Below are 19,972 nucleotides of genomic sequence, written 5' to 3' on the forward strand. Positions count from 1 at the left end.
TCCTTGCCTGACATTTGAGTCAGAGCAATCTTTGCCAGGATTTTAACATGCTTATTTATTTGAGCAGAAGCTGCCGTGTAGAATTTTCTATGCATAATTAGAAGACATGTTTTTTGACTTTTAATAACCATCATGTTTAATAAAATATAAGGTTTGCTTATCATATGCATATGATTACAGCACAGAAATGTGAATGCAGTTATCAGCCTATCTACAGTCTTGCTGTTACACTGTTTGGCAAATGATCAATCCTGCGGGAGACTAGCAAAGCTGTAGTTTGGTGTGGTGATTACCTAACTAGCAATACCTATAGTTCAGGTCTTTCTATTCTAAATAGGCTCAAAATTATATGCTAAACATATACTGCCACAGTACCGTTCTATGATACATATTTATATATACATATATAAATCATAGAGCGGTAGGGTTGGAAGAAACCTCCAGGGTCATCGGTTCCAACCCCTATTGAAAGCAATGGGATGCAGGCAACCCCCACAGTGATTTTCGTGGAAGGTCTTGAAATATGTGATTTTCGGAGGGATAGCTTTTTATCAAGCTATACCCACTCCGAGTGATTGGGTTAATCATCTATCGACCATCACTCTGTAGTTGGTGATTGAGCAATACTCTCTCCGGCTATTATATCTAGCAGAGCTTTGATCAATCTCTGCACTGATACTGACAGTTCCAATCAGACTCTCATATACTCATGATGGACATAGCTCCTATTTAAGAGCTGTTTATCTCATGCGCTTGGACCAATTATATCGGAAATCGGTCCAAGACTCCTTGAGATATCAATTTAACCATCGGGGTATGAGAGATTTCTTTTCTTTTCTTTGTGCGTGATGTATGGGAGTCTGTTTGTGTAGGCTCGTGAGATTTTAACCATTATTAATAAAGTATTGTAGTTTTAGTTTGTCTATTACTGTGAAGGGCTCTAGAGTTTGGTTATCTGCCTCAGGGAAAAATTTACAATTTTCATCTTGTAAGCATCCAATAGCATCTTTGACTTTTCTTTTGACATACCCCCCAATCCTTTTTTATTGTTTTCGGCCTCTGTTGCAAGCCTCAATTCATTATTAGCTTTAGCTTTTCGGACACTTGCCCTACAGTTTCTGAAGACTGCATTATATTCTTCTTTAGATCCCCCCCCCCCCCTCTTTCCATTTGCTAAACATATTTTTCTTCATTTTTAACATGTGTGTAAGTTCTGTGTTCATCCATCCTGGTCTCTTTAAATGCTTCCCATTCTTCCTTCTTTTAGGAATTATTAACGATTGTGCTTTGAGAATCTCATTTCGCATTATTTGCCAACCTTCTTGGACATTTCTGTCCTTAACAACATCCAGCCATTGGATTCTTCCTTCCCTCTTTCTGAGTTCATTAAAATCTGCCTTTCTGAAATCCAAACTTGAGGTCTGAGTTTTCTCAGGTCTTCCTTCCCTTGTTATCCAATATCCAAGGATAGCATGATCACTGCCTCCTAAGGTCCCAGCCACTCCTACTTCCTCTACCATTTCCTCCCTGTTGGTAAGAATTAGGTACAAGATAGCAGATCTCCTTGTTTTCTCTTCTACCTTTTGGAAGATAAAGTTGTCAGCAAGAGCGGATAAGAATTTGTTGGATCCATTACTTTAACCTGAGAGAGATTCCCAACAAATGTCTGGATAGTTAAAATCTCCCATGATCACTATGTCATGCTTTTTGAAAGCTTGGCCACCTGATGTAAATGTATGTGTATTTATAGACTGTAGGAGTATATATTTCACATCAATATATACAAATACATGTGAAATAGCTCTCTCACAGTCAAACCTCTAGTTTCATTGTCTTCTAGTTTAGCTGTTTTCCAGTTTCACTGATTTCTCAAGCCAGAATTTCGCCTCTAGTTTCACTGGCTGCTTCCAGTTGCATTGGCGGCCGCTGGCCCATGTGATCCGCTCAGCGTCTCCTCCTCCTGATGCTGAAACGCTGCCCACCCTTCTCCAGCTTCGCTGTGAGCGCTATTAAAACAGTACTGTAGTGTAATGTAAGTGACCATGTTTACCCAAATAACACAGTGATAACTTAGGACAGATAACACAGTGATGTCACCGGCAGTCCTAAATAACACCACAGATAACACACAGTGATAACACTGAAGACAGATAATGATGTAACCTGCAGTCCTATGTAACAGCACAGAGAACACAGTGAAAACACGGAGGACAGATGATGTACTGTAGTACAGCAGATGTCACCTGCACTCCTATGTAACACCACAGATAACAAACAGTGATACCACTGAGGACAGATAATGATGTCACCTGCAGTCCTTTGTCACAGAACAGAGAACACAGTGATAATGCTAAGGACAGATGATGTAGTAGATGTGACCTGTAGTCCTATGTAACAGCACAGGTAACACACAGTAACATGTTCAATAACATGTTAAATGTTCATTTATTCTTTACAGTAGTCTCTTATTCATTTATTATTGTTATTGTTTTTGGTATTAAAAAACATATTTATTCACTCTTAAATGGGTTTGGTGTGCTTTTTTGAAATGTTTGGAACAAACTGATTGGATTTAAATTGATTCCTATGGAAATAATTGCTCGAGATTCATTGTTTAAGTTTAGAGGTTTGACTATATATATATATATATATATATATATACACACACACATTTATATATAAATGGCTAATTCACAAAAGTGTATTTTACGCCCTTGTAATGGACCCATAGTAATCAATGTACCAATTCACACATCCATTACTTCATACAGACACACAGTCCACGTAAAATCAAATCACAGCATGCATCATTCTAGTCCCATTTGTGAACGAGATTAACACATTAAAGTCAATGGGAATGCCAAAAAAGTCCATATGCTGTCTGCATTTCACAGATCTTTTGCTATAAAAGATGCAGAAAACAAGAATTGGGACACGCTTCAGTTTTCTTTTTCTGTGGATGTGAAAATGAACATATAGACAACATACAGAGTTACAGAAGACAGGTTTGTAATTGAGTTCATTAGTCATGGCATTAATGTTTCTTCAGTAAGCGTCATCTAGAAGTGGATGCAGGCCAGCAGGATTCTGTCATTTAACTCTTTCACTATGTGAAGGGGTCTTGAAATCCTGTGTTAGGCCTAGTTCAGACGAGCGTACTTGTAGCACATTAGAGGCGCGCAAAAGACTCCTAACTGCTCAAAAAAGCGCGTGAATGAGTGATTTCCAACTCCCAAGTCTCGAGGTGAAATTTCTGGTTTACACAAGCGGTGGTGCATGGTGCATGTTATCCCGCTCCTACAGGAGTCTATGGAAAGCAAGCACCAAAGATAGGTCAGGTCCTACCTTTTCACGCATCAAATATAGAGATGAGCGAGCATACTCGCTAAGGGCAATTACTCGATCAAGCATTGCCCTTAGTGAATACCCGCCCGCTCGGGAGAAAAGATTCGGCGGCGGGTGGGGAGCGGCAGGGGAGAGCCGGGAGGAACGGAGGAGAGATCTCTCTCTCCTTCTCTTCCCCCGCTCCCCCCCCCCCCCCCCCGCTGACTGCCGCAACTCACCTCTCACCTGCGCCGGCAGCCAAACCTTTTCTTCCGAGCGGGGAGATACTCGCTAAGGACAATGCTCAATCGAGTAATTGTCCTTTGGCCTCAGTCACACGGGCGCATCGGCACCCGTACACCGGTGCTGATGTGCCCGTGTGACTGCAGGAAGGAGACAGACGCACCTAAAGACGGCCGTCTCTCTGCAGCGCCGGAGGAAAGAACACATGACCGGCAATGAAGCCGGTCACATGTTCTTTCCTCCGGCACTGCAAAGAGACGGCCGTCTTCAGGTACATCCGTCTGCTGGTGTCAGTCACACGGGCGCATCGGCGCTGGTGTACGGGTGCCGATGCGCCCGTGTGATTGAGGCCTTAGCGAATATGCTCACTCATCTCTAATCACAGACCTTAAATGCGTGCATTGCAAACGCATGTTCTATCTTTGTTAGGTGTGAGTATTTAGTGCGTCTAAAGTTCCTTCATCTGAACGGTTCTACAGGATACCATTGGTTCTAATAAACGCACTTTCTTTGTGCACCTCTAATGTGCTAAAAGCACACTTGTCTGAAAGAGGTCGTAGAAAAATCTAGCTTCATCCCCAATATAGCAATTCAATATTAACCCTTTAGGGCTTTAGGAAATGACAGGAGTCCTGGTTTTATAATGTATATCTACACAGTTCTTTATTTAATAGGGAGAGTTGTTGGTGAAATCTGAAAATCATCTATCAAATATATAGCTAGGACATGTAGGAATACTTATGCTGTAAAGCTAAAAACAAGATAGAAATTGTTCAACATACCCGAATACTCTGGCTCACAATTCTAAATGTATTTGTGCCAGTTTTTGGCGTAAAGCGCTACAAAAAAATAGCTGTCAATTCTTGCATGTTCACAAAATTGCAAATAGACTTCACTTTTTATGCCATACTCACCAAAAGATGAAAAGTGCTGAAGGGCTGTTTCACACAGACATATGTGCGCAGTGCATTATGTGCGCAAATTTTGCACTCGTAACATGCAATGAATAGAACCCATTGATTTCAATAGATTCCTTCACAAGTGCTTATTTTGAGCGCGGATTTAGTCGTGTAACCAAATACGCAGCATGTTCTACTTTGTTGCAAAGTCGTGCACTAAAAGTACCCAGAGAAGACAATGCGAATGCAAAAACGCGATGCAATATGCAAGTTCATGCCTATACACAGCATGTTTGCGCACAAAATTGTCCTGAAAAAGAAAAAACAGGAAGAAGCCCAGCAGACATTTTGGAAGTCAGTACATGCACACTGGGATACAGCACGCCAGGAGGGGTGGACACAGAGGTACTTAATTTTCTGCTACACCAGAGGTCCGCATTGTAGGATGCTAGTTCAGAGGAGTACAGAATCGCCATTGTAAAGATACCTGCTGGGAGGAGGCGGACCAGGATGTGTGTGAAGAGCGCTGGGGAAGGGCCACGCAGCAGCGGAAAAATGTATTTTTTTTAAATTACTTTCTTTATGGATGATATGTCACTGAAGCATTAGCAGTGCTCACATTGCACTTTTTTGAAAACAAGTAAGAAGATAAAAGGCTTTCTGCACTTAAAATTAAAATTGAATGCAGTTCCACTTACTGGAAGGAGGAGGGTTTGATAGTGAAACAAAAACCCCTCCTGAAGATACATCAAGAAAACCAAAGGATAAATACACTATAAAGACAAAAGTATTTGGACACTGCATGTTTTTCACTACAAGTGCTTTATTACTCTATTTAGCACCATGTCGGCCCTCCTTTGCTTGTATCACAACTAGAGATGAGCGAGCACCAAAATGCTCGGGTGCTCGTTACTCGTGACGAAATTATCGCGATGCTCGAGGGTTCGTTTCGAGTAACAAACCCCATTGAAGTCAATGGGCGACCCGAGCATTTTTGTATATCGCCGATGCTCGCTAAGGTTTTCATTTGTGAAAATCTGGGCAATTCAAGAAAGTGATGGGAACGACACAGCAACGGATAGGGCAGGCGAGGGGCTACATGTTGGGCTGCATCTCAAGTTCCCAGGTCCCACTATTAAGCCACAATAGCGGCAAGAGTGGGCACCCCCCCTCCCAACAACTTTTACTTCTGAAAAGCCCTCATTAGCAATGCATACCTTAGCTAAGCACCATACTACCTCCAACAAAGCACAATCACTGCCTGCATGACACTCCGCTGTCACTTCTCCTGGGTTACATGCTGCTCAACCCCCCCCCCCCCCCCGCATGACGCAGTGTCCACAGCGTACACCAAAGTGTCCCTGCGCAGCCTTCAGCTGCCCTCATGCCACACCACCCTCATGTCTATTTATAAGTGCGTCTGCCATGAGGAGGAACCACAGGGACACAGAGGGTTGGCACGGCTAGGCAGCGACCCTCTTTAAAAGGGGCGGGGCGATAGCCCACAATGCTGTACAGAAGCAATGAGAAATATAATCCTGTGCCACCGCCATCAGGAGCTGCACACGTGGGCATAGCAATGGGGAACCTATGAGCCACACACTATTCATTCTGTCAAGGTGTCTGCATGCCCCAGTCAGACCGCGTTTTTTTATAAATAGTCACAGGCAGGTACAACTCCGCAATGGGAATTCCGTGTGCACCCACAGCATGGGTGGCTCCCTGGAACCCACCGGCTGTACATAAATGTATCCCATTGCAGTGCCCTGGACAGCAGAGCTAACGTCAGATTAAATGCAGGTGGGCTTCGGCCCACACTGCATGCCCCAACCTGACCGGGGTTTTTAATTCATAGACACAGGCAGGTACAACTCCCTGTGGACCGACAGCATGGGTGGGTGCCAGAAAGCCACCGGCGGTACATAAATATATCCCATTGCATTGCCCATCACAGCTGAGGTAATGTCATGTTTAATGCAGGTGGGCAAAAAATTAATTAGATTACACTGTAGGCGAGGGCTCCAAAAAAATGGTGTACCAACAGTACTAATGTACGTCAGAAAAATTGCCCATGCCCAACCAAGAGGGCAGGTGAAACCCATTAATCGCTTTGATTAATGTGGCTTAATTTGTAACTAGGCCTGGAGGCAGCCCAGTTAAAATAAAAATTGGTTCAGGTGAAAGTTTCAACGCTTTAATGAGCATTGAAACGTATAAAAATTGTTGAGCCTTGTGGGCCTAAGAAAAATTGCCCGTTCGGCGTGATTACGTCAGGTTTCAGGAGGAGGAGCAGGAGGAGGAAGATAAATATTATACACAGATTGATGAAGCTAAAAGGTCCACGTTTTTGATGGTGATAGAGAACAATGCTTCCATCCGCGGGTGCAGCCTACGTATTGTTTAGGTATCGCTGCTGTCCGCTGGTGGAGAAGAGAAGTCTGGGGAAATCCAGGCTTTGTTCATCTTGACACCCAGTAGTTGTAGGGGGCAGAGGCATCACGGAGGACGGTCGTGCGATCGGCTACGTACTCCCTCACCATCCTTCTTTTACAGTGCTCCCGCCGACTCAGCCTTGGGGAGCGGTGACACAGTCTTGCTGGGGAGCCGGAAAGCTGTCAAAGGCCTTAGAGAGTGTTCCCCTGCCTGTGCTGTACATGCTGCCTGATCTCTGCGCCTCCCCTGCCACCTGGCCCTCGGAACTGCACCTTCGGCCACTAGCGCTGTCGGATGGGAATTTTACCATCAGCTTGTCCGCCAGGGTCCTGTGGTATAGCAACACTCTCGAACCCCTTTCCTCTTCGGGTATGAGAGTGGAAAGGTTCTCCTTATACCGTGGGTCGAGCAGTGTGTACACCCAGTAATCCGTAGTGGCCAGAATGCGTGTAACGCGAGGGTCACGAGAAAGGCATCCTAGCATGAAGTCAGCCATGTGTGCCAGGGTACCTGTACGCAACACATGGCTGTCTGCACTAGGAAGATCACTTTCAGGATCATCCTCCTCCTCCTCCTCCTCAGGCCATACACGCTGAAAGGATGACAGGCAAGCAGCATGGGTACCCTCAGCATTGGGCCAAGCTGTCTCTTCCCCCTCCTCCTCATCCTCCTCATGCTCCTCCTCCTCCTCAACGCGCTGAGATATAGACAGGAGGGTGCTCTGACTATCCAGCGACATACTGTCTTCCCCCGCCTCTGTTTCTGAGCGCAAAGCATCTGCCTTTATGCTTTGCAGGGAACTTCTCAAGAGGCATAGCAGAGGAATGGTGATGCTAATGATTGCAGCATCGCCGCTCACCATCTGAGTAGACTCCTCAAAGTTTCCAAGGACCTGGCAGATGTCTGCCAACCAGGCCCACTCTTCTGTAAAGAATTGAGGAGACTGACTCCCACTGCGCCGCCCATGTTGGAGTTGGTATTCCACTATAGCTCTACGCTGCTCACAGAGCCTGGCCAACATGTGGAGCATAGAGTTCCACCGTGTGGGCACGTCGCACAGCAGTCGGTGCACTGGCAGATGAAACCAATGTTGCAGGGTGCGCAGGGTGGCAGCGTCCGTGTGGGACTTGCAGAAATGTGCGCAGAGCCGGCGCACCTTTCCGAGCAGGTCTGACAAGCGTGGGTAGCTTTTCAGAAAGCGCTGAACCACCAAATTAAAGACGTGGGCCAGGGATGGCACGTGCGTGAGGCTGCCGAGCTGCAGAGCCGCCACCAGATTACGTCCGTTGTCACACACGACCATGCCCGGTTGGAGGCTCAGCGGCGCAAGCCAGCGGTCGGTCTGCTCTGTCAGACCCTGCAGCAGTTCGTGGGCCGTGTGCCTCTTCTCTCCTAAGCTGAGTAGTTTCAGCACAGCTTGCTGACGCTTGCCCACCGCTGTGCTGCCACGCCGCGCGACACCGACTGCTGGCGACGTGCTGCTGCTGACCTGTCCTCAGTAGGTGTAGCAAACCAGGTGGGGTCAGTCACCTCATCGTCCTGCTGCTCTTCCTCCGAATCCTCTGTGCGCTCCTCCCTCGGACTTACTCCAATTACTACTACCTGAGTGATAGACAACTGTGTCTCATCGTCATCGTCCTCCTCACCCACTGAAAGCTCTTGAGACAGTTGCCGGAAGTCCCTAGCCTCATCCCCCGGACCCCGGGAACTTTCCAAAGGTTGGGCATCGGTCACGACAAACTCCTCCGGTGGGAGAGGAACCATTGCTGGCCATTCTGGGCAGGGGCCCGGGAACAGTTCCTGGGAGTCTGCCCGCTCCTCAGAATGTGTCATTGTAATGGAGTGAGGAGGCTGGGAGGAAGAAGGAGCAGCAGCCAGAGGATTCAGAGTTGCAGCAGTGGACGGCGCAGAACTCTGGGTGGTCGATAGATTGCTGGATGCACTTTCTGCCATCCACGACAGGACCTGCTCACACTGCTCATTTTCTAATAAAGGTCTACCGCGTGGACCCATTAATTGTGAGATAAATGTGGGGACGCCAGAAACGTGCCTCTCTCCTAATCCCGCAGCAGTCGGCTGCGATACACCTGGATCAGGAGCTCGGCCTGTGCCCACACCCTGACTTGGGCCTCCGCGTCCTCCAGGCCTACCCCTACCCCTCAGCATGGTGTATTACCAGTAGTGCAGAAACAGAACGCTGTAATTAAATGTGCCGCTTATTGGCCTGTGGTTGGAGGCTGACTTCGCTTACGGAACGCACAGCAGAGGCAGGAAAGAATTTTGCGCAAGCCTGCTGTAACACTTAGCTGGCTGCGTATGAATTAGGACAACTACCCCCAGCAGAGACCCAGTACACTTGTGGACAGGAATACAGTGGTGATGTAAGAGGCAACACAAAGGCAGGAAATAATTTTGCACAAACCTGCTGTAACACTTAGCTGGCTGCGTATGCATTAGGACAACTACCCCCTGCAGAGACCCAGTACACTTGTGGACAGGAATACAGTGGTGATGTAAGAGGCAACACAGAAGCAGGAAAGAATTTTGCGCAAGCCTGCTGTAACACTTAGCTGGCTGCGTATGAATTAGGACAACTACCCCCAGCAGAGACCCAGTACACTTGTGGACAGGAATACAGCGGTGATGTAAGAGGCAACACAGAGGCAGGAAAGAATTTTGCGCAAGCCTGCTGTAACACTTAGCTGGCTGCGTATGAATTAGGACAACTACCCCCAGCAGAGACCCAGTACACTTGTGGACAGGAATACAGCGGTGATGTAAGAGCCAACACAGAGGCAGGAAAGAATTTTGCGCAAGCCTGCTGTAACACTTAGCTGGCTGCGTATGAATTAGGACAACTACCCCCAGCAGAGACCCAGTACACTGAGGACGGTCACAGGCAGCCCAAATAGATTTTTTTCCCCAAATGTTTTTGGAAAGGCCCACTGCCTATATACACTAAATATGTCTTCTGTCCCTGCCTCACCACTACTGGCCCTGGACAATGTAAAATTACTGCAGGACGCAATGCTCTGCACGGCCGATATACAAAAAAAAAAAAAATGTGCAACACTGCAAAAAGCAGCCTCCACACTACTGCACACGGTTAGATGTGGCCCTAAGAAGGACCGTTGGGGTTCTTGAAACCTAAAATAACTCCTAACGCTCTCCCTATAGCAGCTCCGGCACCAGCAGCACTATCCTTGATCTCTGTCAGAATGCATCTGTGGCGAGCCGTGGGAGGGGCCGATTTATATACTCGGGTGACACCTGATCCCGCCAGCCACTCACTGCAGGGGGGTGGTATAGGGCTTGAACGTCGCAGGGGGAAGTTGTAATGCCTTCCCTGTCTTTCTATTGGCCAGAAAAGTGCGCTAACGTCTCAGAGATGAAAGTGAAAGTAACCCGAACATCGCGTGGTACTCGTTACGAGTAACATGCTAATACTCGAACGAGTATCAAGCTCGGACGAGTACGTTCGCTCATCTCTAATCACAACGACAACACGTTGAGGCATACTTTCCACAAGTTCTCTGTAAGTCTGGGCAGGAATAGCTCGCCATTCCTCGTACAAGGCTGTGAGAAGAGATTGTTGTGAGGATGAGCGTGGGTGGTGATGTCGTACCCATCGCTCCAGTTCATTCCACAGGTGCTCGATCGGATGAATGAATAGTTTTTACAAAATGAGCAGCTTTTTATTTTACCCATGCCCTTCCCAGCATGCCGTTCGGCAAACGCAGGATTTGCATATTTGCTGAAAAACATGTAGTGTCCAAATACTTTTGTCCATATAGTGTAGAAGGATTTTATTCAATACAGGACATCACATGGAGAGGAATGACCAGGACTTTTTGGGGACTGTACAGCCTTTTTTTTAATAAAAAGAAAACTAGCTGTATCCGGCCACGCGTTGCTGTGGCTCAGTCTGGTTAAATGGAAAAGAGAGAAAAAAGAAAGCACATGTTTCTAATATGCTTAATTTCACAATGCTTGTAGGTATACAATATTTTTTGTTGTTCCAATGTCTGTGCAGATATAGAGATTGTCTGGCTTGCCGACTCTAGAACACGCAACATATAATTGTCCATGTGAGAAGCAATCGGTGTCTAGATCTAAACCGCACAATCCTAAAGATTGGCCCTAAGCTTTGTTGATGGTGATTGCAAACGCCAATTGAATTGGGAATTGCAATCTCTTACATGTTAAGTTCATAGACTCTGTTCTTGGCCCCAAGAATAGCTCGTTCACTCAGCCAATCAGGATTTATATAATTGGTTTGAATATTGGAAATACTTTTTCAACCAATTCTTCTTTTGACATCGCTAAATTGCAGAAGTTATGAGGTTCGTCCTGAGGTCAGATCAACCGGCACCTTTCTGTTCCCAATTTCCAGCAATTGATGTGAGAATATCTCAGCTGATCGATCATTTTGCAGCTAGACACATATTTGTAGCTAATTTTAATGTCTTTATGTGTCACCACAAAGTAGAGTATTTCAGGCAAGCGTTTATTTCGTCCACTGTGGTTGATCGAGGAATTACAGGAAATGTTTGCCTGAAATCTCCTGCAAGCAATATTAATGCGTTCCCAAGTGATCTGATGTTTCCACGCAAATCTTGCAATGATCGATCAAGAGCCTATAGCTATTTTTTTGTGCGCCATTGTGCATTCATCCCAAATAATAAGTTTGCATTTCTGCAATACTTTTCTCATGGCGAATGCTTTGGAAATATCTCTCGGTTGGAATTGATCTCCGACTATAACAATTGCCACTTCGTCTATAGATGGAGCATTGAATCTTCGCACATGTTCTCCAGCAGGCGTTTTGTCAGCATGAATAACAATCTTGAGTGTATCACATGCCATCATGTCAATTGCTGTTTTAAACAAACGCATTAAATAGTTTTTTTTCGTGAAGAAGCGCTTGCAGTTGGGAAACGATGGACCTGTTTATGCCGGTAGAAAGTCCGCAGCGTGCATTCAATTCATCATTGCTATCACTGATGAAATACATTTGTGGGAATTTATGTTGACCAACTGGGAACGGAAGCAGGGACCTGGCTTTATGATAAATTTGTCCTTTCACTTTGGCAAAAATTGGCATGAATTGAGCTGTTACGATTTCTGCGCCGAATGACGTCATTTGGAAGCATGAGTTGTATTTCCTGATGTTAAATAGAAAATGCTTTGATTTGGCGGTATATCCGGCAAGCAAAGTTTTTAATGGCTCTGGCGGTTCTTCAAGTTGAGGCAGCTTAATTTTTCCGATGACGCAACACATTCCTTTAGTTTCTTTATTACATTTCTGAGCCTTGCAATAAGGACACACTTCAGTCATAGTGCCGGTGAGAACATGCCGGCTGAAACCATAATCATCAGCTGGGTTGTACCGAAATGCAAGGTGATTATAATCGCGTGATTGCTGAGCACTGAGTCATATTTGGCGCTTATCTGCTGTTTCTCGTTGACGTTTTTCGGCCACTCTCAACCTGTCACATTCATTCTGTTGAGAATGGAGCAGATCTGAAGCTGCAGAACGGTATCGCCGTGCTCAAAAATGTACATCCTCAAGTCTGGATGCACGTCGCTCTACTGCTTCCTCGGCACGTATTTGGCCTATTCTTTGTCTGTTTCGCTCATGCGCTGATGCCCGTTCTTCCACAGTTTGATTTGGAATCGTGACATACTTACTATAGCGTGTGTTGCTTTTATGTCCAACAAATAGCGCTGTTTTTCTAAAAAAGCATGTTTTTACCTGTCATAGGTGTGACATCTATATAATATATAGATATATAAAAACACGCATGTATTCGAATGCAACGTTGTGTCCAAAGTTTAAAGCAATCGGTGAAGAACTTTCGAGATTTAAGATTTTTAACATATGAACATTAAAATTTTTATTTATATAAATTACCTTCTTTATTTTATTGTATGAGTCATATCAGGGGCGTAGCTAAAGGCTCATGGGCCCGGGTGCAAAAGTTTATCTTGAGGCCCCCCCAACTTCTTTTAACCCCTTAACACAGAGGCGTAACTTGAAGCTCCAGGACCCCAATGCAAAACCTGTAACAGGGCCCCCAACTATAATACTTTATTCATAGTACTTGGCTCCCTATATGGAGAAGAGAGGACTTATGGCCCCCCTAAGGCTCCTGGGCCTGGGTGCAACCACATCCCCTCTAGCTACACCAGTGAGTCATATTATGCCCACCCTTCCCTCTGCACCACCTTCAAGTCATCACTCATTTACAGATCCTCAGCCACAGCCTGAACCAAGCTCTATGGGAAGAGCTCCAATGTCTGAGTCTGTTGACAGAGTCCACTTAGGTGTTATTCAAAGACCTGTGATGATTTTTTATTTCTTTGGGAGGGAGGGGAGAGCTTGGGCTTTAATCTACAGGGCGGTAGCCGATAGCCTGGAGCTGTCACCGGGGGTCATGGTGTGCGACCTCCAGCCACGTGACCACCGTTATCCAATGGATGGTGATGGCATAAAAGTTAAAAATAAGTTAAAGTTTCAGCTCCCTTCACGAATCGAATCCATGACGGGAGCTGAAACTACTCACCTCTAACCGACGCGATGTCCCGTGGCAATCTGGTCCTTTCAGGACCTGCTGCCAGCTTCTGCGCATGTGCAGAGGCAGGAGGACCTGGCGAATTTGAAATCTCCTTGCTCCCGGCTAGCAGAGCCAGTTGAGAGCAAGAATATATAACGACAATCATGTGAAAAAAAGAAAAAAGTTTTTTTAAAGTAGAAAGAGGCAGCATAAATGGTGCATAGTTGATCCAAAATTCTGACTTCAATGGAAACAGTCCGCACAGAAATAAAGCATGCTGCCTTTTTTTCTCAGCTAACAGAAATCGCAATTCGTTTCTGCAAGTGTGCACGAAGAATCGATTTTCCATAGCATGTTATGGACAGTATTTGCTGCGGAACCATGGTGCGGACGCCAACTGCGGATTTCGCAATGCACATCCATTTGTATGTAGGCAGCCTAAGACCTGTAGTTTTTCTCCTGATGTGATCATCCTACACGTACCTTCCCTGACGTCTGTGTATTCACCCACCGGCAACATGATGGACACATGCACAGGAGCTGGGGAGGGACCAGGAAATTTAGAATCTCCTTGCTCCTGGCTACTAGCCGAGAGCCTAGAGCAGTGATCCGAGTCCTTGTTGAGTAATCTCTGGTCACATAATTGCCATTATCAAATGGTATAAAAAGGTAGCGATCTTAGGCTGGTCTCATACGACTGGTTAGGAATTGTAGATCCCGCATGCATTTGATGCACTGTAATACTGCGGATCAATGAAATGCATTGAATTACACAATTCCACTTACATTAGCGGGTCGGAATAAAGTAATACACTTGCATAAAACAGAACGCAGCATGTTTTTTTTTACCATAGATATCTGCGACATAGAGCCTATTGTGCTCCATGGTTGCGGATATACCCACAGCCTAAACGCAATTACATTGTGTATGTGCTGTGGGTATCTGTGTCATCACTAAGCAATGACGCTGTAAATACAGTCAGCGGGCACCCACTGGAAGAGGTCACAGCAGTATGATTCTGGATTATAGTGCACCAGAAAACTCCAACACATTTGCCTACAGCGATGCAGACGCTGAGAGAATCCTGGCAGGCATGGAGCTGGATGGTTCATTTCTTGGCTCACCCAATCTCAAATTGCTGCAGAGGAAATTGGAGACATTGAGCAAATGCTTGGTCTCACAGCGATTACACTCTCTGACGTTAAGAGAATATTACGCTGCCAAAAGAATTCCAAGAGGTCCCAGGTCTCACATCAGACCCACTCTGATGTCAGACAATGATGATTTTTGTCAGAAATTTGTCAGTATCACAAACACGTATGTCTTTGAACTAATGCTCCTTAATATTGAATATTTGCAGAGAGATTAGAAACTGCCAGCAACATCTTTCTGAGACAGAGATTGAGCTTCGGAAATTGATGACAGAAGAGAACTGGGATGTATTTAGAAGGAAATTGGAACCTGTGCTTCATAAGTAAAAAAAGATGATATTGAGACCCCTAAGAAGTCAAAGTGGTACAGAGACACAGAAGACTACAAGTCTGGTTACATTTACAGCTAGCAAATCCCCAGGAGGGTAGACAGCCAACCTGTGGGCCCAGGCCATCAAGATGAGGCATTACAATGTAGACCCTCCTCTCGCTTTGGTTTTACTTCTGCAGGTTCTAAGTCTACAGACGACTCTGTGATTGGAGCAATGTCAGTGATTCCGCCTTTTTTGGAACAACGCCCAACTCCAAGGATGAGAGGCAGACCACGAGAAGAAGGAGCAACAGGCATGGAGGCAAAAGGCACCACAGAAGTAGAAAGAAGAACTCTAAACATACGCACGAGATCGGTAGCCCGGCGGAAGAATCGCTAAAACATTGTGAGTTGGTGGTAATTATTTCCTCAAGGAGATTGACTGAAACTGAGGTACAGTTGTTAACACACGGTTTATCTTACTGCCCGATACCAAGGATGGACTGGTTTAAATTAGACTTGAACTGTAGACAATTTTTTAGATCTTTGAGGCTGAAGGCCTATTTTGCAGCTCAGAAGCCAATGGATGTGCTAACTGTTGCGCAGTCCAACCCCCGTGATGGTTTTACATTACTTGGGGTTGGACTCCACAACAGGAGCACATTTTAATCACTCACAACAGATTGTAGGATTCATGCATTTAAACGTATGGTGACCAATGACCTAGGTAAATTGAGGGCACAACAGTATAGGCATAAGTTTAAAAATAATCTGAAGAGTGATGAGGTGAAGGTTTTGAAGGCCCTAGGGGATGACAGTTCCATCACCATTAGGGCCGCTGATAAAGGCAGAGCAACAGTGGTGATGGACACTGAATACTATATTCTCCCAGTTAAGTGATGTGGATACTTATGAACCTTTGACGAATGATCCAACTATGATGTTTCAGAACTCCCTTAGGGAAGTGCTTGATGAAACCTTGGAAGAAGGTATTACTGCCAGGCAATTTAGGGATTTTCTGTTTGTGAAATATCTTGTTGTACCTATAATATATACATTGCCTGAGGTCCACAAAGATCTGCATAGGCTGCCAGGGCATCCTATTATTTCTGGGAGAGGATCCCCTTTTTGCAATATATCCCGCTTTTTGGACAAGGTACTGAGGCGTTTTGCCATGAAGGCGACGTTGTATGTCCGTGACATGACCGACTTTTTGCTTAAGATCCGTGATGTTGTTATCTCTCCCGTTTCAATCCTCGCTTCCTTTGATGTAACCTCTCTCTTTACTAGCATACAGCATGCTGGGGGTCTGAAGGCGGTGTTAAGTTAAGTGACAGCCACCAACCCACCATCAGGACTGGAGGCTATATCATTTTCTATCTATACTTTTGGGGTATTGTCCCCTTCTTTGCGTCGTTGCTTAGCTCAGAGTGTGCACTAATCTGGTCATATTAATTGACCTAGGTCTTGGCTAGACGTAATATCAAACAGGTTAGACCCTGTTCTGTTGTTTGGTAACAGGGCATGCAGGTCAAGTCTAAGATTAACCGTCTTCATATTGGTTTGGAGAGAGCTATAGATGTCAGTGTGTGCAAGGAGCGCAAGATGCTCTAAATAAATATATATCAGAATTGAGCACTACCCTCCACTGCACTCTGAAACATCTACCCAGTCTCAAGATATGAGACTTGGGAAGCAACTGTTTGGACGCTAAACATTCTATCTATACTTAGCTTATTGGGGTATTGTCCCCTTCTTTGCGCCGTTGTTTAGCTCAGAGTGTGCACTAATCTGGTCATATTAATTGACCTAGGTCTCGGCTAGACGTAATATCAAGCAGATGAGACCCTGTTCTGTTGTTTGGTAACAGGGCATGCAGGTCTAGTCTAAGATTAACTGTCTCCATACTGGTTTGGAGAGAACTATAGATGTCAGTGTGTGCAAGGAACGCAAGATGCTCTAAATAAATATATATCAGAATTGAGCACTACCCTCCACTGCACTCCGAAACATCTACTTCAATCTCAAGATATGAGACTTGGGAAGCAACTGTTTGGACGCTAAAACATTTGTCCATTATCATTTATCCCTTATGGCTTTGTTTTGGAGTAGGGAGACATACATCACATCTCCACCCTAATGTCTAGGAGTGGGTGTCAATACACGAGACCCCCTCCTGGTCATTTCTGAAACCTCTGACCACCTGGTTCTTGAAAAGTTGTAGGTCCAACTGAAATGCATTGAACCACAATTATCTCGTTTGGAAACTATACTATCCATTTATCTTTACCAGTAGATCTCTATTTATGGGACTACTGTCTATTCTATTACATTGACATCAATACTATATTGACATCAATAAAGGTTAGGGCATAACCTGTTTACCTATATAGGCTAAATTGTTTTATAGGAGTGGAGGTAGTCTATCCAGTTAATTTTAATTAACCTAGAGGGGGAATAAGTATCAGACTGTAAGATACTACACCAGTACTGAATCGTGACAGTCAATATCCCATAAAATTTCCTAGGCTCGAATTTAGATACTGGTGACCCTCCAATCTCCCATTTTTATTTATTTTTTTTGTCGGAGGTTCTTACAGAAAAATCAGTTTCGGATATAACGTACATCTGAAATCATCATTTGAACTCTGAATGAACCACCTTTTCGTAATATTGTGCGAAGGAAGAGCACATGTGTCTTGTCTGTTTGTGTACGTTTTGTCTTTACTAATTGTGGATTTTTCTAAGCCCAACGTTTTTAATGCATATCAATAAAGATTATTTTAGGGTTCTTCTGTGACTAGGTTTTTTAACTCAAATTCATTTGTCCAACAGGAACATCAGATTTGTCATGACATTGCTTGAGATGATCCTGCATAATAATTATTTTTTGTATGGAAATAAGTTTTACAGACAGTGTAGGGGATCCGCGATGGGATTTAATGTAGCGCTAACATACACTAACATGTATATGGCCTACATTGAGGATTCCTACATTTATACCTCACCACATTGATCTAAGATCAATATGTGGATCAGGTACATTGATATTTTTGTGATCTGGGATGGTACTGTGGAGGAGTTGCACACGTTTCATGACAAACTCAATGGCTTTGTTCCAGGTTTGAAGTTCACGCTTACCTATTCTTCTGAATGGGTACAATTTCTGGATGTTCTTGTCTATAAGAACGATGGGCATCTTAAGACTTTACGTTAAACATACGGACAAGAATAGTCTACTCCTTTACTGCAGCTGTCATCCACCCAAGATGCTGGACTCACTCCGCTGCAGCCAACTTTTTAGGGTGAGACGGAGCATTAACAATGACTTGGTCAATGCTCACCTACACGAGATGTGCGTCAAATTCCAGCAGAAAGGTTACCCCAAGAGAATTACTACAATCTTTTGTGTAAAGGCTTGCTCCATGAATCGTGAGATCTTACTAAGCACCCAGAATACCAAGGTTGATCAGTAAAGGATCCCTTTCATTTCAACTTTTGGTCCATTGAGTGAGAGTGTTGCCCAAATAATCAGGAAACACTGGCCTGTGGTGTCTAGGTGTTCTATTGGGATGGATGATTTTAAAGATCCACCACTAACGTCCTATCGAAAAGGCTCTAATCTCAAGGATATGTTTGTATATACGACAGAGAGACCTGTAAGACAGATGGTGCGGCATACGTTCATCCCAACAAGGAAAGGCAACTTCCCTTGTTTGGGTTGTGCGTGTTGCCACAATATGGTCAAAGGGGATTCCTTTACCCATCCACGTACTGGCAAATGTTATCCTATTAAAGAGAGGTTCTCTTGCATCTCTTCCTTCATGATTTATGTCATCTCATGCCCGGGTGGTGTATTATATGTTGGAGAAATGACTATGAGGTGCAAAAGTCACATCTCCAAACATAAAAGCACCATCCATACTGGTAGATCAGATGTTGGCTAAGCACTTTATCGAAAAGCAGCACTCTATGAGTCAGTTGCGTTATTCAACCATTGATCATGTACCGCTCAGGTTGAGGGGTGGAGACAGAGAAAGGAAATTAAAATATTTAGAAGTGAAGTGGATATTTGAGTTAGATACTCTTCAACTGAAGGGACTCAATATAGAGTACAATCCATTGTCCTTTGCATAAATGTTAGTCAGGATCAGTGTCTGCCATGTTTTTTTAAATTTATTATTGGTTTTATGCTGATTTTTTATTTCTTTCTCCACCTGCAAATGGAATGTAAGCTACTGTCGTGAGGTCGAGGGGGGGGGGGGCGTATTTATAGCGGACTAATGAATTTGATAAAGACGCTGTTTGGGAGCTACAGTGAACATCTGCTCATTTCATTATTATGAAGATGTGACTTGTGTATCAATAAACTTTCTTTGTGTTTTTTTTCATCTATGGCATCATCCAATAAAAATTTTGGGCGGCATTTTATAGTGACGCGTTAGATTTGACTCATGCAGGGGTTTAGCTTGTGCAGCGATTGCTGACACATGATATGTTAGAGATTTCTCTGACCTCTATACAGATATATGCCACTAGTCAGTTGAGACCAGTTGGTTTGATTTAAAGTAAGTTATGCATATTCTCAGGTTTCACTCTAGCATGGGGCTCAGTTATATGTGAGCCATATGTGTGAGAATTGACATGGTTATCCACAACTGGGTGATTGAGCACCATATAGCGCATTACACTTTGTTAGGCCATTTCCATGGCTACAGGGGAAGCACTGGGTGCTGTAGACATGGCTAGGATTTTTGCGCAGGCACATCACCATTTAGATTAGACTGTCTGGGAGTTATTACGCGGTCTGGGGATTGCACGCATGCGTCGTCACCATAGACATGGCCGGAACTCTGCGCAGATACACTACAGTTTTGATGTGACTGCTTGGTAACTACTGTGAATGTTAGTGATTTTGAACATTTACGATAAAGCATTGAATGTTTCCATTGAATGGAATAGGATATCGCGGGACTATTGAACTTTTGCTCTATTGAACTTTCGCACATACGCATTACACAGTGGTAATGCCGGTGCGGCCATACTGCATTGGT

Source organism: Eleutherodactylus coqui, chromosome 1, assembly GCF_035609145.1.
Source record: "Eleutherodactylus coqui strain aEleCoq1 chromosome 1, aEleCoq1.hap1, whole genome shotgun sequence".
Lineage (NCBI taxonomy): Eukaryota > Metazoa > Chordata > Amphibia > Anura > Eleutherodactylidae > Eleutherodactylus > Eleutherodactylus coqui.